This window comes from Pseudophryne corroboree, chromosome 4 (genome assembly GCF_028390025.1).
Source record: "Pseudophryne corroboree isolate aPseCor3 chromosome 4, aPseCor3.hap2, whole genome shotgun sequence".
NCBI classification, from domain to species: domain Eukaryota; kingdom Metazoa; phylum Chordata; class Amphibia; order Anura; family Myobatrachidae; genus Pseudophryne; species Pseudophryne corroboree.
Window position 1 is genome coordinate 868,723,282 of NC_086447.1, and position 19,201 is coordinate 868,742,482.

Consider the following 19,201-nt stretch of genomic DNA (forward strand, 5'->3'; position numbering starts at 1 on the left):
GTCCCTCCTGTGGTGGTTGCAGAGTGCTCATCTTCTAGAGGGCCGCAGATTAGGCATTCAGGACTGGGTCCTGGTGACCACGGATGCCAGCCTGCGAGGCTGGGGAGCAGTCACACAGGGAAGGAATATCCAGGGCTTATGGTCAAGCCTGGAGACATCACTTCACATAAATATCCTGAAGCTAAGGGACATTTACAATGCTCTAAGCTTAGCAAGACCTCTGCTTCAAGGTCAGCCGGTGTTGATCCAGTCGGACAACATCACGGCAGTCACCCACGTAAACAGACAGGGTGGCACAAGAAGCAGGAGGGCAATGGCAGAAGCTGCAAGGATTCTTCGCTGGGCGGAAAATCATGTGATAGCACTGTCAGCAGTATTCATTCCGGGAGTGGACAACTGGGAAGCAGACTTCCTCAGCACGACCTCCACCCGGGAGAGTGGGGACTTCACCCAGAAGTCTTCCACATGATTAAAAACTCGACAGGTATTGCGCCAGGTCCAGGGACCCTCAGGCAATAAGCTGTAGACGCTCTGGTAACACCGTGGGTGTACCAGTCAGGGTATGTGTTCCCTCCTCTGCCTCTCATACCCAAGGTACTGAGATTGATAAGATGGAGAGGAGTAAGCACTATATTCGTGGTTCCGGATTGGCCAAGAAGGACTTGGTAACCGGAACTTCAAGAGATGCTCACGGAGGATCCGTGGCCTCTACCTCTAAGAAGGGACCTGCTCCAGCAAGGACCCTGTCTGTTCCAAGACTTGCCGCGGCTGCGTTTGACGGCATGGCGGTTGAACGCCGGATCCTGAAGGAAAAAAGGCATTCCGGATGAAGTCATCCCTATCCTGATCAAAGCCAGGAAGGATGTAACCGCAAAAACATTATCACCGCAATTGGCGTAAATATGTTGCGTGGTGCGAGGCCAGTAAGGCCCGACGGAGGAAATTCAACTGGGTCGATTCCTACATTTCCTGCAAACAGGAGTGTCTATGGGCCTGAAATTGGGGTCCATTAAGGTTCAAATTTCGGCCCTGTCAATTTTCTTCCAAAAAGAACTAGCTTCAGTCCCTGAAGTTCAGACGTTGTAAAAGGGGTACTGCATATACAGCCTCCTTTTGTGCCTCCAGTGGCACTTTGGGATCTCAATGTAGTTTTGGGTTCCAAAAGTCACATTGGTTTGAACCACTTAAATCTGTGGAGTTAAAATATCTCACATGGAAAGTGGTCATGCTGTTGGCCCTGGCCTGGGCCAGGCGCGTGTCAGAATTGGCGGCTTTATCCTGAAAAAGCCCTTATCTGATTTTCCATTCGGACAGGGCGGAATTGAGGACTCGTCCTCAGTTTCTCCCCAAGGTGGTTTCAGCGTCTCACCTGAACCAACCTATTGGTGGTGCCTGCGGCTACTAGGGACTTGGAGGCCTCCAAGTTGCTAGACGTTGTCAGTGCCCTGAAAATATGTTTCCAGGACGGCTGGAGTCAGGAAATCTGACTCGCTGTTTATCCTGTGTGCACCCAACAAGCTGGGTGCTCCTGCTTCTAAGCAGACTATTGCTCGTTGGATTTGTAGTACAATTCAGCTTGCACATTCTGTGGCAGGCCTGCCACAGCCAAAAATCTGTAAATGCCCACTCCACAAGGAAGGTGGGCTCATCTTGGGCGGCTGCCCGAGGGGTCTCGGCTTTACAACTTTGCCGAGCAGCTACTTGGTCAGGAGCAAATACGTTTGTAAAATTCTACAAAATTGATATCCTGGCTGAGGAGGACCTGGAGTTCTCTCATTTGGTGCTGCAGAGTCATCCGCACTCTCCCGCCCGTTTGGGAGCTTTGGTATAATCCCCATGGTCCTTACGGAGTCCCCAGCATCCACTTAGGACGTTAGAGAAAATAAGAATTTACTTACCGATAATTCTATTTCTCATAGTCCGTAGTGGATGCTGGGCGCCCATCCCAAGTGCGGATTGTCTGCAATACTTGTACATAGTTATTGTTACAAAAATCGGGTTATTATTGTTGTGAGCCATCTTTCAGAGGCTCCTCTGTTATCATGCTGTTAACTGGGTTCAGATCACAGGTTATACGGTGTGATTGGTGTGGCTGGTATGAGTCTTACCCGGGATTCAAAATCCTTCCTTATTGTGTACGCTCGTCCGGGCACAGTATCCTAACTGAGGCTTGGAGGAGGGTCATAGGGGGAGGAGCCAGTGCACACCAGATAGTCCTAAAGCTTTCTTTAGATGTGCCCAGTCTCCTGCGGAGCCGCTATTCCCCATGGTCCTTACGGAGTCCCCAGCATCCACTATGGACTATGAGAAATAGAATTATCGGTAAGTAAATTCTTATTTCTCTATCGTCCTAAGTGGATGCTGGGGTTCCTGAAAGGACCATGGGGAATAGCGGCTCCGCAGGAGACAGGGCACAAAAAAGTAAAGCTTTACTAGGTCAGGTGGTGTGCACTGGCTCCTCCCCCTATGACCCTCCTCCAGACTCCAGTTAGATTTTGTGCCCGAACGAGAAGGGTGCAATCTAGGTGGCTCTCCTAAAGAGCTGCTTAGAGAAAGTTTAGTTTAGGTTTTTTTCTTTACAGTGAGTCCTGCTGGCAACAGGATCACTGCAACGTGGGACTTAGGGGGAAAGTAGTAAACTCACCTGCATGCAGAGTGGATTTGCTGCTTGGCTACTGGACACCATTAGCTCCAGAGGGATCGAACACAGGCCCAGCCGTGGAGTCCGGTCCCGGAGCCGCGCCGCCGACCCCCTTGCAGATGCTGAAGCGTGAAGAGGTCCGGAAACCGGCGGCTGAAGACTCCTCAGTCTTCATAAGGTAGCGCACAGCACTGCAGCTGTGCGCCATTTTCCTCTCAGCACACTTCACTGGGCAGTCACTGAGGGTGCAGAGCGCTGGGGGGGGGCGCTCTGAGAGGCAAATATAAACCTTATACAAGGCTAAAAATACCTCACATATAGCCCATAGGGGCTATATGGAGATATTTAACCCCTGCCTGACTGGAAAAATAGCGGGAGAAGAACCCGCCGAAAAAGGGGCGGGGCCTATCTCCTCAGCACACGGCGCCATTTTCTGTCACAGCTCCGCTGGTCAGAACGGCTCCCAGGTCTCTCCCCTGCACTGCACTACAGAAACAGGGTAAAACAGAGAGGGGGGGCACATTAATGGCTATATATATATATATTAAAGCAGCTATAAGGGAGCACTTAATATAAGGATATCCCTTGTATATATAGCGCTTTGTGGTGTGTGCTGGCAGACTCTCCCTCTGTCTCCCCAAAAGGGCTAGTGGGTCCTGTCTTCATTAGAGCATTCCCTGTGAGTTTGCGGTGTGTGTCGGTACGTGGTGTCGACATGTATGAGGACGATATTGGTGTGGAGGCGGAGCAATTGCCAAATATGCAGATGTCACCCCCCAGGGGGTCGACACCAGAATGGATGCCTTTATTTGTGGAATTACGTGATGGTTTATCTTCCCTTAAACAGTCAGTTGAGGACATGAGGCGGCCGGACAATCAATTAATGCCTGTCCAGGCGCCTCAAACACCGTCAGGGGCTGTAAAACGCCCTTTGCCTCAGTCGGTCGACACAGACCCAGACACGGGCACTGATTCCAGTGACGACGGTAGAAATTCAAACGTATTTTCCAGTAGGGCCACACGTTATATGATTTTGGCAATGAAGGAGACGTTACATTTAGCTGATACTACAGATACCGTAAAACAGGGTATTATGTATGGTGTGAAAAAACTACAAACAGTTTTTCCTGAATCAGAAGAATTAAATGACGTGTGTGATGAAGCGTGGGTTGCTCCTGATAAAAAGTTGATAATTTCAAAAAAGTTATTGGCATTATACCCTTTCCCGCCAGAGGTTAGGGCGCGCTGGGAAACACCCCCTAAGGTGGACAAGGCGCTCACACGCTTATCCAAACAAGTGGCGTTACCCTCTCCTGAGACGGCCGCACTTAAGGATCCATCAGATAGAAAGATGGAAGTTATTCAAAAGAATATATACACACATGCAGGTGTTATACTACGACCAGCTATAGCAACTGCCTGGATGTGCAGTGCTGGAGTAGTTTGGTCAGAATCCCTGATTGAAAATATTGATACCCTAGATAGGGACAATGTTTTACTGTCGTTAGAACAAATAAAGGATGCATTTATCTATATGCGTGATGCACAGAGGGATATTTGCACACTGGCATCTCGGGTGAGTGCTATGTCCATTTCAGCCAGAAGAGCCTTATGGACACGACAGTGGACAGGCGATGCGGATTCAAAACGTCACATGGAGGTTTTGCCGTATAAAGGGGAGGAGTTATTTGGAGTTGGTCTATCAGACTTGGTGGCCACGGCTACTGCCGGGAAATCCACTTTTTTACCTCAAGTCACTCCCCAACAGAGAAAGGCACCGACCTTTCAACCGCAGCCTTTTCGCTCCTACAAAAATAAGAGAGCAAAGGGCTTGTCGTACCTGCCACGAGGCAGAGGAAGAGGGAAGAGACACCAACAGGCAGCTCCTTCCCAGGAACAGAAGCCCTCCCCGGCTCCTGCAAAAACCTCAGCATGACGCTGGGGCCTCTCAAGCGGACTCGGGGACAGTGGGGGGCCGTCTCAAAAATTACAGCGCGCAGTGGGCTCACTCGCAGGTAGACCCCTGGATCCTGCAGATAATATCTCAGGGGTACAGGTTGGAATTAGAGACGGATCCTCCTCATCGTTTCCTGAAGTCTGCCTTACCAACCGTCTCTTCCGAAAGGGAGAGGGTGTTGGAAGCCATTCACTCAGCAGGTGATAGTCAAAGTACCCCTATTACAACAAGGAAAGGGGTATTATTCCACTCTATTTGTGGTACCGAAGCCGGATGGCTCGGTAAGGCCTATTCTAAATCTGAAGTCCTTGAACCTCTACATAAAAAAGTTCAAGTTCAAGATGGAGTCACTCAGAGCAGTGATAGCGAACCTGGAAGAAGGGGACTTTATGGTATCCTTGGACATCAAGGATGCGTATCTACACGTTCCGATTTACCCCGCACACCAGGGGTACCTCAGGTTCATTGTTCAAAACTGTCACTATCAGTTTCAGACGCTGCCGTTCGGATTGTCCACGGCGCCTCGGGTCTTTACCAAGGTAATGGCCGAGATGATGATTCTTCTTCGAAGAAAAGGCGTATTAGTTATCCCATACTTGGACGATCTCCTAATAAGGGCAAGGTCCAGAGAACAGCTGGAGACAGCTTTAGCACTATCTCAAGAGGTGCTAAGACAACACGGGTGGATTCTGAATATTCCAAAATCCCATTTAATCCCGACAACTCGTCTGCTGTTCCTAGGAATGATTCTGGACACGGTTCAGAAAAAGGTTTTCCTTCCAGAGGAAAAAGCCAAGGAGTTATCCGATCTGGTCAGGAACCTCCTAAAACCAGGAAAAGTGTCAGTACATCAATGCACAAGAGTCCTGGGAAAAATGGTGGCTTCTTACGAAGCAATTCCATTCGGCAGATTCCATGCAAGAATATTCCAAAGGGATCTGTTGGACAAATGGTCAGGGTCGCATCTGCAGATGCACCTGCGAATAACCCTGTCACCAAAGACAAGGGTGTCACTTCTGTGGTGGTTGCAGAAGGCTCACCTATTAGAAGGCCGCAGATTCGGCATTCAGGATTGGATCCTGGTGACCACGGACGCCAGCCTGAGAGGCTGGGGAGCAGTCACACAAGGAAGAAACTTCCAGGGAGTATGGACGAGTCTGGAAAAGTCTCTTCACATAAACATTCTGGAACTAAGAGCAATCTACAATGCTCTAAGCCAGGCGGAACTTCTCCTGCAAGGAAAGCCGGTGTTGATTCAGTCGGACAACATCACGGCGGTCGCCCATGTAAACAGGAAGGGCGGCACAAGAAGCAGGAGTGCAATGGCAGAAGCTGCCAAGATTCTTCGCTGGGCGGAGAATCACGTGATAGCACTGTCAGCAGGGTTCATCCCGGGCGTGGACAACTGGGAAGCAGACTTCCTCAGCAGACACGATCTTCATCCGGGAGAGTGGGGTCTACATCCAGAAGTCTTCAACATGTTAATAGACCGTTGGGAAAGACCAATTGTAGACATGATGGCGTCTCGCCTCAACAAGAAACTGGACAAATATTGCGCCAGGTCAAGAGATCCACAGGCAATAGCTGTGGACGCACTGGTAACTCCTTGGGTGTACCAGTCAGTGTATGTGTTTCCTCCTCTGCCGCTCATACCAAAGGTATTGAAGATCATACGGCAAAGAAGAGTAAGAACAATACTAGTGGTTCCGGATTGGCCGAGAAGGACTTGGTATCCGGAACTTCAAGAGATGCTCACGGACGAACCGTGGCCTCTACCTCTGAGAAGGGACCTGCTACAGCAGGGTCCCTGTCTTTTTCAAGACTTACCGCGGCTGCGTTTGACGGCATGGCGGTTGAACGCCAGATCCTAAAAGGGAAAGGCATTCCAGAAGAAGTCATTCCTACCTTGATTAAGGCACGGAAGGAAGTCACCGTGAAACATTATCACCGCATTTGGCGAAAATATGTAGCGTGGTGCGAGGATCGGAGGGTTCCGACGGAGGAATTCCAACTGGGTCGTTTCCTACATTTCCTGCAATCAGGATTATCTATGGGTCTCAAATTGGGATCCATTAAGGTTCAAATTTCGGCCCTGTCAATATTCTTCCAAAAAGAATTGGCCTCTGTCCCTGAGGTCCAGACTTTTGTCAAGGGAGTACTGCATATACAGCCTCCTGTGGTGCCTCCGGTGGCACCGTGGGATCTAAATGTAGTTTTAGATTTCCTCAAATCCCATTGGTTTGAACCATTGAAAAAGGTGGATTTGAAATATCTCACATTGAAAGTGACTATGTTACTAGCCCTGGCCTCTGCCAGGAGAGTATCTGAATTGGCGGCTTTATCTTATAAAAGTCCTTATCTAATCTTCCATTCGGATAGGGCAGAACTGCGGACTCGTCCGCATTTTCTCCCTAAAGTGGTATCAGCATTTCATCTGAACCAACCTATTGTGGTGCCTGCGGCCACTAGCGACTTGGAGGACTCCAAGTTGTTGGACGTTGTCAGAGCCTTAAAAATATACATTGCAAGGACGGCTGGAGTCAGAAAATCTGACTCGCTGTTTATATTGTATGCACCCAACAAGTTGGGCGCACCTGCTTCTAAGCAGTCGATTGCTCGTTGGATTTGTAACACAATTCAACTTGCACATTCTGTGGCAGGCCTGCCACAGCCTAAAACTGTAAAAGCCCACTCCACAAGGAAGGTGGGCTCATCTTGGGCGGCTGCCCGAGGGGTCTCGGCATTACAACTCTGCCGAGCAGCTACGTGGTCGGGGGAGAACACGTTTGTAAAATTTTACAAATTTGATACCCTGGCAAAGGAGGACCTGGAGTTCTCTCATTCGGTGCTGCAGAGTCATCCGCACTCTCCCGCCCGTTTGGGAGCTTTGGTATAATCCCCATGGTCCTTTCAGGAACCCCAGCATCCACTTAGGACGATAGAGAAAATAAGAATTTACTTACCGATAATTCTATTTCTCGGAGTCCGTAGTGGATGCTGGGCGCCCATCCCAAGTGCGGATTATCTGCAATACTTGTACATAGTTATTGTTAACTAATTCGGGTTGTTGTTAAGGAGCCATCTTTAAGAGGCCCTTTCTGTTGTCATACTGTTAACTGGGTTTAGATCACAAGTTGTACGGTGTGATTGGTGTGGCTGGTATGAGTCTTACCCGGGATTCAAAATGCCTCCCTTATTGTGTATGCTCGTCCGGGCACAGTACCTAACTGGAGTCTGGAGGAGGGTCATAGGGGGAGGAGCCAGTGCACACCACCTGACCTAGTAAAGCTTTACTTTTTTGTGCCCTGTCTCCTGCGGAGCCGCTATTCCCCATGGTCCTTTCAGGAACCCCAGCATCCACTACGGACTCCGAGAAATAGAATTATCGGTAAGTAAATTCTTATTTTTTTATATATATATATATATATATATAATATATATATATATATATATATATATATATATATATATATATATAGAGAGATATAGAGAGATATATATATATATATAGAGAGATATATATATATATAGAGAGAGAGAGAGAGAGAGAGAGAGAGAGAGAGAGAGAGAGAGAGAGAGAGAGAGAGAGAGAGATATATATATATATATATATATATATATATATATATATATATATATATATATAATATACAATATACAGGTTGAGTCTCCCTTATCCAAAATGCTTGGGACCAAAGGTATTTTGGATATCAGATTTTTCCGTATTTTGGAATAATTGCGTACCATAATCAGATATCATGGTGATGGGACCTAAATCTAAGCACAGAATGCATTTGTTACATATACACCTTATACACACAGCCTGAAGGTCATTTTAACCAATATTTTTTATAACTTTGTGCATTAAACAAAGTGTGTTTACATTCACACAATTCATTTATGTTTCACATACACCTTATACACACAGCCTGAGGGTCATTTAATACAATATGTTTAATAACTTTGTGTATTAAACACAGTTTGTGTACATTGAGCCATCAAAAAACAAAGGTTTCACTATCTCACTCAAAAAAGTCAGTATTTCGGAATATTCCGTATTTCGGAATATTTGGATATGGGATACTCAACCTGTGTGTGTATATGTATGTGTATGTGTATGTATGTGTATGTGTATGTATGTGTATGTATGTATGTATGTGTATGTATGTGTATGTGTGTGTATATATATATATATGACAGATGGGGGTCCGGCACAGCCACTTAAAGCGAATATAAGACTGGGTGCCCTCACGAGAAAATGTATGCACAAAGAGTTGGTGCGGCACTCCAATAAACCAGTCGTAAAAACTCCGTAAAGCACAACGTTTCAATGCCGTTTATTAGATAGGCATTTTCATCAGGACACAAAGAAAACATAAAAACATCCTACCTTATATAGCAGATATCACCCTGTGAGGCGCCGACTGCCGCAGCGGGACTGCACACCCGGCGGGAGTGCCTAAGAAATGACGTAATGACGTCCTGTAAGAGGAAGCCAAGCGTCGTGTGAGAGACCATCACCATAACAACGGATAACAACAACTTGCTAGCACCCAAGCGCAGGCGCAATGCAGTTGCTGACATACAAAGCAATACAGATAGCTAAATAACAATATATCAAAGCGTAGCATAATGATTCAAAGAATAGATCAATGCCTAGATATTAACAGCAATTGAATCATATTAACACAAGGACTAAAATAAAATGGCCTAAGGTTAATATGTCACAATATAGAAAACGGTGACGAAAAGGTTTGCCACTAAAAATACACCATCAATTACTACTGGCTAGTATGCCAATACCTGACTGTTCATTTAGACCCCCAGGGGCAAGTGTGCCCAAACGATAAATCCAACGTGCCTCACACTGCAAAAGTTTGAGGCCACAATTGCCTCCTCTCAGTGAAGGAGGCACATGATCGATTATCCGATATCTAAGGGTAGTTAGGTTGTGCGCGGCTAGCAAAAAATGTCTAGCCACTGGTAAGTCACTTTTACCTGTATTAATAGCTGATTTAATTGATGACCTATGTGTGGTCATCCTTTCCTTAAAAGGGCGTTCAGTTTTTCCGATATAGGAAAGGCCGCACGGGCAAATGATTTGATACACTGTAAACTTAGAGTTACATGTGAGTCTATGACGAATATGTAAGATCTTACCAGTATGGGGGTGATAAAAAGTCTCACCTGGAATTAAAAACTTACAGGTGACACGTGCAGCGAATACAGCTCAAACTACCTCTATATAAACTAGGGGGGGTATCAGAGATGTGTGACCGCACTAAAATGTCACGCAAACTGCGGCCACGTTTATAGCATGACATAAGTTGGGTGTCAGATTACACTCCGGGTCCGACCTTACAATAGGCCAATATTTCTTTGAGATTTTGCTAATAGTCTGACTTGCTGGAGTATACTGTGTAACCCAAGGCATAATACGCTTTTGAACATCTTTCTTGGGATGTAAAAGTAACTCTCTATCAATATCCAAGGCCTTAGATTTAGCTGCTTGTAATACAGTAAAGTCATAACCACGTTCTAAAAATTTTTGGAATAACTTATCAATTTGTACTAATGCTTGTGTAGGATCTGATGTAATACGTCTAGCCCGTATGAACTGCGAGTAAGGGAGGCCTTTAACAAGAGATCTGGGATGGCAACTACTAGATAAAAGAAGGTTATTACGATCAGTAGGCTTAGTGTATAAATCTGTAGAGATATACCCATCACAGATTGATATTGCTACATCCAAAAAATGGATCTTGTCAGAGCTGTGGTCAAAAGTAAATTTTACAGGACTCCCTCCAGCATTATGGGAATTAATATGGTTAATTAGAACACTACTATCACCTTTCCAAAAAATCAAAAGGTCGTCTATGTAACGACAGAAAAAAATGATGTTAGAAGAAATAGCGGAATCTGCAAAAAATACTGACTACTCGACATCAGACATTTGATGTCGAGCAGTCAGTATTTTTTGCAGATTCCGCTATTTCTTCTAACATCATTTTTTTCTGTCGTTACATAGACGACCTTTTGATTTTTTGGAAAGGTGATAGTAGCGTTCTAATTAACCATATTAATTCCCATAATGCTGGAGGGAGTCCTGTAAAATTTACTTTTGACCACAGCTCTGACAAGATACATTTTTTGGATGTAGCAATATCAATCTGTGATGGGTATATCTCTACAGATTTATACCCCCCCTAGTTTATATAGACGTAGAGGATGCTGGGGACTCCAAAAGGACCATGAGGTATAGACGGGATCCGCAGGAGACATGGGCACACTATAAGACTTTGAATGGGTGTGAACTGGCTCCTCCCTCTATGCCCCTCCTCCAGACCTCAGTTAGAAACTGTGCCCAGGGAGACGGACATTTCGAGGAAAGAATTTATTGTTTAAACACAGTGAGTGTCATACCAGCTCACACCATGAACATACCGCAGAACGTGGCATTCAATAGAACACCAGCCAACGGCATGAAACAATACACAGCCACATGCTGATAATAAGAGACACAACCTATGTGTCAACCTAATCAATAATAATATACCGCATGCCCTGGCATGAACAATGTCGGCAACAGCCTGACAGAAAAGAAACACCACCAGAGTGTAACCATAACCATTAACTGCAGCCACAGTACGCACTGGGACGGGCGCCCAGCATCCTCTACGGACTAGGAGAAAGGGAATTACCGGTAGGTATTAAAATCCTATTTTCTCTTACGTCCTAGAGGATGCTGGGGACTCCACAAGGACGATGGGGTGTATACCAAAGCTCCAGACCGGGCGGGAGAGTGCGTACGACTCTGCAGCACCGATTGAGCAAACATGAGGTCCCCATCAGCCAGGGTATCAAACTTGTAGAGTTTAGCAAAGTGTTTGAACCTGACCAAGTAGCCGCTCGGCAAAGTTGAACCGCCGAGCCTTCTCGGGCATCCACCCAAAAAGAGCCCATCTTCCTAGTAGCATGGGTCTCCACCAACCTCGGTAACGGCAATCCAGCCGTAGAGCGAGCACGCCGAATCGCATCACAGATCCAGCGTGTAACAGACTGCCTAGACGCAGGCGCCCCAATCATGCTGGGAGCATACCGAACAAATAGAGCCTCTGTTTCCCCAATCTGCGCCAAATTGGCGACATAAGTATTCAAAACTCAGACTACACCGAGAGACTTTGAATCAGCCAATGCTTAAGTAACCACAGGCATCAAAATAGGCTGGTTTCTGCGAAACACAGAAAACCACTTTTGGCAGAACTATTATCAGAGTTCTCAATTCCGCTCTATCCACATGGAATATCCAAGAGGGACTCTTGTGAGACAAAGCCGCTACTTCCGACACCCACCTTGCGGACGCCAAAGCCAATAGCATGACCACTCTTCCAGAGAGAAATTTTAACACAACCTTTCATTAAGGTTCCAATCAGTTTGACACAAACTGCAACATCACGTCAAGGTCCCACGGTGCCAATGGGGGCACAAATGGAGGTAGGATGTGCAGTACTCCTTTCACAAAAGTCCGAACTTCCAGAAAGTTGGCCAATTTTTTTTATTTTTTTTTCAAAAGAAAATTTATAAGGCCAAAACTGCACTGAAGTGGAGCCTAACTTTAGGCCTGCCTCCACACCTGCTTGCAAAGAATGGAGAAGAATGACCCAGCTGAAAGTCTTCTGTAGGAATCTTCTTGGACTCACACCAAGACACTTATTTAAGCCAACTACGGTGGTAAGGCTTTGCCGTTACTTCTTTTCTAGCCTGAAGAAGTGTGGAAACGACTTCACTGGGAAAACTCCTTCGGACTAGAATATGGCATTAAACCGCCACGCCATCAAACGCAGCCGCGGGAAGTCGTGACGCACGCCCGGATCTTGCTGTAACCGTTCCTCACGCAGAGGAAGAGGTCAGGGATCTTTTATAAGTAAATCATGAAAAACTGGAAACCAAGCCCTCCTTGGCTATACCGGAGCAATAAGGATCGCCTGGACCGTTTTTCTTCTTACGCTTATCGCCTTCCGAAAGGGTGAAAGCGGAGGGGACACATAGACCGACTGACAACACCCAAGGTGTCTCGAGGGCGTCTACCGCTATAGCTTGAGTGTTCCTTGACCTGGAACAATTTCCCTGAGGCCTCTCGTTGAGGCGAGACGCCAACCTGTCCAATTGAGACACTCCTCAAAGAATTGTCATTTCTGTGAAAACTTCTCGATAACGACTGTATTTCACCCGTATGGAGATCACGTCTGCAGAGAAAATCTATTTCTTTATCATCCACTAGGGGTCACTGGAGTACTCTTGGGATATGGACGGGCGTAGCCGAACAAAGGCACTGAATATTCAAATTTAGGACTCTCCCCCCCCTCCATATCCCCGAGTACCTCAGTGTACTCTCTCAGTGTTTTTTCGGTGCTCACAGCACGAACATCGGCTTGTGGTATAACCACACTTGGATTTTTATTTTTAATTTTAATTTTTAATTTTATTTTTACACTTAGCACATCCCTTCCCAGTTTCTGGAAAAACATGGGTCCGGGATAGTGCCGCTGCACGGGCAGCGAATGGCGTGTCGGTCCTCACAAAGAGCACCCTCACAGCCACAGACAGCATGGCGTGTCGGTCCTCACAAAGAGCACCCTCACAGCCACAGACAGCATGGCGTGTCGGTCCTCACAAAGAGCACCCTCACAGCCACAGACAGCCCACTGCTCCTACAAGCAGCCAGGACTAGAGAGCTGGACGGAGCTTGCACAGAAGAAGCCCGTCGCAGCCATAGATCACTGGGAAGCTGACTGGAACGGAGCTTACACATAGAAGCCCCGTCGCAGCCAGGACTACAGAGCTGAACGGAGCTTACACAGAAGAAGCCCCGTCACAGCCATGAGTCACATCACTGAAGCTGGATCATAAAGGTAGGCTGGGGAAACGGGGCGGTCAGCGCAGGCTGCCGCCCCGCTATGTAGGGGTTAATGCCTCGCGCTCATACTGAGCTCCGTCCGGCTGCACAGCAGGGGGAGCTCATACGCGCTATGCCCAGCCGCTATAAAAATCACAGGGTCTGACACTGGACGGAGCTTACAGAAAGCCCCGTCACAGCCAGGATGAAAGCCCGTCACAAGCAGGACGTAGCTTACAGTAAGTGCGGCAAGGTATGGTGGGGTGTCAGGGCGGTCAGCTCACGCTGCCGCCCTGCTGTGTGGGTGTTTGCCACCGCTGAAACTGATATGCCCCGCTGAACTACGCTAGAGATCAGAGCGGCCGCACGTCACTCAGAGACGCCGGCCGCTCTCCCAGCGCTGATTACCGGCACAGGCGCCGCCCGAGCCAGCCACTCTACCCGCTTTCTAAGACAGAGCGGCCGCACGTCACTCACAGACGCCGGCCGCTCTTCCTGCGCTGACACCACACGCCGCTGATATGAGAAGGCGCCGGCCGCTCTTAGCGCTCCCCGGCTCTCCCGTCCGCTGCACACAGCGCTCCCCGGCTCTCCCGTCCGCTGCAGGTAGCATGGGGAGACTACCTCACAAGCAGCGCAGCTGCAGGGGGGGTGAGGGGGAGTATGCCCATAGCAGCAGCACCATATAGCAAGGCTGCATGGGTTAATAATAGGCTGGTCAGCTTTTTAAACAGTAATGAATAGGCTATCAATGTAATAACCTATTGCATTTTTTTTTAACCATGTTTCCTGGTATTTTCTGTTAACAAAATTCACTGCAGGCAGTGTTCATGTTAATGGAAGGCTAACTAAATGCAGGTATTTTACTGTACCTAGACCTGTGTTATCACTGTATAATAGGCTATTAAGCCTATATTAACTGTATAATAGGCTATTAAGCCTATATTAATACTGCAGCAGGTAACCTGTACTGTGATTTTCTGTGAAAGCATGGCATTAGGGCCATTTTAATCATTGCTGTTTTTCCAGCTTATAATTCCTGAACATTCCGGCCATACACCTCTACTCCACAAGGAGGCGCAGGGGTGTTAGTGGGAATTTTTTGGGTTCAGGTTTCACATAAGTTAGCCATGTAATCTGTATTTCTACATAATTCTAGAACATTCCTGCCCGCCATGTAATCTGTATTTCTACATAATTCTAGAACATTCCTGCCCTACATCTCTAAGCCACCAGAGGCGCAGGGGAGTTAGTAGGAATTTGGTTCGGGTTTCATATGCCCATGTGAACTGCTTTTCACATAAAGAATACTTTGGTTTCTCTTCATATCGAATAAATCTTTCGTTTTTTTTTTTTTTTACTAAAGATTTCCGTAGAGAGAAACAAGCATGAGTTTCATATGAATATGCTGTTCAGCAATAACACATATATATATATATATATATATATATATATATATATATATATATATATATATATATATATATGACACAAAGTCGTGCAAGTGTCTGTTGCATATTATGGTGTCTGTCTACATAGCGAGTAAGGCTCTAGTACAGACTAAAATTAATTTTACAGAATCCTATGTTAACATTGGCAATTCAAATTAAAAGAGCGGTAACATCGGAGTCTCGGAATGACTCCGCCAGCTCTAACAAAAGACAGTCTTTCCAAAGGGCCAATTTCCCTTTGGGTACCAGAGGGTTTATTTCACTGGTCTTATAATATTAATGCACGATTCTATGTCAAATCTCACACCGATAACTACGAGTGAGAAGGGTACATTAGTCCAGCACTCAGATAGTGCGGGGTTTTTTGACAACCATACATAATCGTTTCCAAAAGAACGCGATCCGCCATTGCTAGATGCGTTTCTGTCAAACATTATAAAAACCCAGGATACATTTGGGTCACTAGAATTTATGTATGAAACAATGACGATCACGGTTAAAAGAAGCTGCAGAGTATATCTGTAAAGCTTCTGCTAACGCCGGTTACTTTCATTGTCGCTAGTTAAGCGCGACAAGGCCAGAGCTTGTTTGCTCCTAAATTTGATATATTTATCCCTTTATGATATTCAGCCATTACCGCATACAGTATACTTGTAACGGCGTTTTATCCCTTTATAAGAAACAGTCACGCCTTGTAACGACCGGACGTTACAGTCAGCAAGCCAGTGGTTTGATGACCTCTTTTACAGTTGGGGAAGCGCGTCTTTACATGTTACGTTTGCGAGGTTTCATGACTTCAACTCATGCATGTCTCAGCTATTTACAGCTTAAAGGACAAAACGGCCTCTGTCGAACGGTTTGGGCAGGTTGCCATTTAGTCTTTGCTGGTTTATAAACCAGGCAGTAGTACTCCAACAGAGTCAGAGTTACTTATTCCCCTCTGTTTGAGCAAAACCAAACAGCTCCGTCGCAATATCAATAGGAAATGGAATTTTTGTGGTTAGTATTTGCTTATTGGAGCCACAAAATTGCATAATTGCATTTAATCTTCACAATGCGTACTTACCCATTCCGGTTTGTTCATCACAGGTTCTAGCGTTTGCAAATCGCCACAACCATTAACCATTTCAGGTCTACCGTGGCTTATCGACTCGGGTATTTACCAAAGTGATGTTGGGATGATAGCTCATCTCACATAAAAACTCTGTCTCAACAGAGTTTCTCTATCTTAGATGATTTGCTCATAAGAATTTTGTCTCAACAAAGTTCCTCTAACTTGCGCTACTAAGGTATACTGCGGTAGCAGATCAAGTTCGACACTAAATGATGTCAATTCCTAGGTAAGATTATAATTTTACCTACTACACAAATGTACATCTAGTAATTAGTGCAAAACACGCACACTAGCAGTACATTGGTGTATTCACCTATTAAGAATAAAGATGTGTGTTCAATTTAGTTCGCCACCCTTCACTCGCGTTTCCCACAGAGGTACAAGGGTGCATATACTCTGGACGAGAGTCGCAGAGGGTCAGGATTTGTAGTTAAAATCAGCGACAAAGGTTCTAAAACGGATCACGACAGTTTGCTGTCGATAAATGTCCTAGAACTCCGTGCATTTTACAATGCAATACATGATTCGTTTCAGTCTAACCAGGGGCAGTCAGACAAGGCAACGGCAGTTGCATACACAACAACCAGGGAGAACCAAGAATCCGCATGGCAATGCGGCAGGTAACTCAAATCCTCAATGGCTCAGAACACCATTATGTGAAAATGTCAAGAGATCATTCAGTGAGTGGACATCTGTTAGACAGATGATCACAACCGTCAGAATTTGGATCCTGAAAACTGGACATTAAATCCAGAGGTGTTTCATATGTGAGTCCACAGAAGGGGGTTACCCTCAAGTATACATGATGGCATCTCGCCACAATTACAAAAGCTCAGTATGTGTACAACACAGATCACAAGGGCAGTGGCGGTGGAGTCTCTCACATTTATGTGGTCATTCAGCATCGTGTATCTGGCTCCGCCACGCTGCTCTCCGTTGCCAAAACGGATCATAAGACAGTTCGTCACAGTCATACTGGTGGTATCTCATGGGTTTCGGAGAAGTTTGCTTCTCGAATTTCCAAGGAATACTTGCACACGATCTTGGCCCGCTCATAATACGTCCAACCTGTTACATCAGGGAACGTTCTTTTACCCATAGTTACCTATGTACCTATTACCTATGTACCGCAGCTGCGGTTGACGGGGTGAGGGTTCAGGCCACCCTCTTAAGAAATAGAGCATTACAGTATCGGTTATACCAACCCTGTTACAAGTTAGTAAGCCGCTTAAGGCAGCTCATTATTACAAAAGTTCGTGTGCTTACATAGCTTGTAAACCTCGGAGGTTTCCAACATCATCCTTCAGGTTACCCGTATTCTGTTAAACGGGGTGGGATGGAAAACTGTGTTGATCTGCACTAAGAGTGCAGGTATCTGTGTGGTAAACTTATTTTCAAAAACGTTTGCCTCTATTTGCGTCTGTACACATCTTTCTACAATGTGTCATCAAAGTTCAGACTCTATTTATCCCACCTACAGCGCCAGGCGACTTGAGGTTGGGTTCAGATTTCTTACAGTTTTCATATTTTGAACCCTTACAACAAAGGGGAATTAAGTTTCTCACTTTGGAAAACATTTTTCTTCTAGCCTTGGCTTCGGCAAGGGTTTTGGTTTCATAATTGGGGTGCCTTGTATTCCAAGCCACCGTATTTGAGTTTTCTCATGACAAAGCAGAGTTTCGGACGAATTCCGCTTTCATATCCTTCACATCAATATTGTTCCTGTGTGGACAGCACATTCTAGAATTCTGAATGTGGTACACGCATTACGCGTTTATATATGTCCCGAACGTCTACAGTACGTGATATGAATACGTTGTTTGTTCTCTATGATACTGCCAACTGGGGTTAGCCAGTTTCTCAGCAGACATTATCCAGTTGGATAATAATAATGACTACAAGTCAGGCTTACTTTAAGGCTAAGTTACAATCGGCTACGTCAGTAATAGCTCATCCCACAGGTTCTGTGGGAATGTCAGACCCAGCGGGTCGTGGAGCGTCTACGACGCGGCTACATAGCCTTTAGTGCACCACGTTTGTGCACGTTTACACGTTATGAATGGTGGCGCCATCAGCATCTAGCTTTGGGCTGCCTACTGTTACAAGTATCAAACAGCTCTCCCGCCCACGAGGGAAGCTTTGGTACGTCCCAAGAGTACTCCAGTGACCCCTAGTGGATGATAAAGAAAATAGGATTTTGGTACTTACCAGGTAAATCCTTTTCTTTGAATCCATAGGGGGCACTGGACGCCCACCCAGAGCAGTTTTACCGGGGTTGTTTTAAGCTCAAGGGAGCTTAGGGTAACAAGTTTTACTTGATTGATATTAAGCTCAGAGGAGCTTATGGTAACACATTTTCACCGATTGGTTCAAATTATAAAGTTCTATCGGTTATGGTGTCAACTGTTTAGTTGACAGTAAGGTTATGGGTCAACATTGTTGTTGTCCGTTATGTTATAGGTATTCTCCATTGTCAACCTCTCTATATCGTTCCTGTTCGCTCAGTAAAAAACACTGAGAGAGTACACTGAGGTACTCGGGGATATGGAGGGGGGGGAGAGTCCTAAATTTGAATATTCAGTGCCTTTGTTCGGCTACGCCCGTCCATATCCCAAGAGTACTCCAGTGCCCCCTATGGATTCAAAGAAAAGGATTTACCTGGTAAGTACCAAAATCCTATTTTCTCCGTTGTTTACCTCCGTAATGAAGACTGTCAATCTAGCGTTTACTAGTTTTTCCACCCAGCGGAAAACTTTTGCATCCTCTGCTATTGCTGCTTTGCTCCTTATATAACTGAAAAGTAGTAAACGAGTCCCCACCGGCGTGGGGTCCAGCCAGATAGACTGAGCGACATGTGGTTGATGTGGTAGAAACAAAAAACGACATCCGCTTCTACGAACCTAACAAGGCTGCAGAACTCTTACCTTTTCACCTTCCATTGTCTGCACAGAAAAGGAAAAAAGAACGGTATCGAACCTGTTAAAACGACTGCATCCCACAAAAGAATGCGTCGCCAACCGTCGTGAAGGAGTCTAACTTACGAAGCTAGATTTACCAGTGGTACCCGCAGAGATTGACTGAACTGAGGCATCCCCAAACAGCATTATACCATCCCTCCAGTATCTCTCGGAGACATCCTCAG

General features: G+C 46.0%; 1 protein-coding gene and 1 non-coding gene across 7 annotated transcripts in view; both read left to right on the forward strand.

Moving 5' to 3' along the window:
* The window catches only part of CUL9 (cullin 9), a 234,465-nt gene that overhangs the window by 13,129 nt on the left and 202,135 nt on the right, over positions 1-19,201 (forward strand). The window lies entirely within an intron of this gene.
* Positions 14,802-14,918, forward strand: LOC134913569 (U5 spliceosomal RNA). Its single transcript, XR_010177293.1, has one exon. It is a non-coding gene; the product is annotated as a U5 spliceosomal RNA (small nuclear RNA).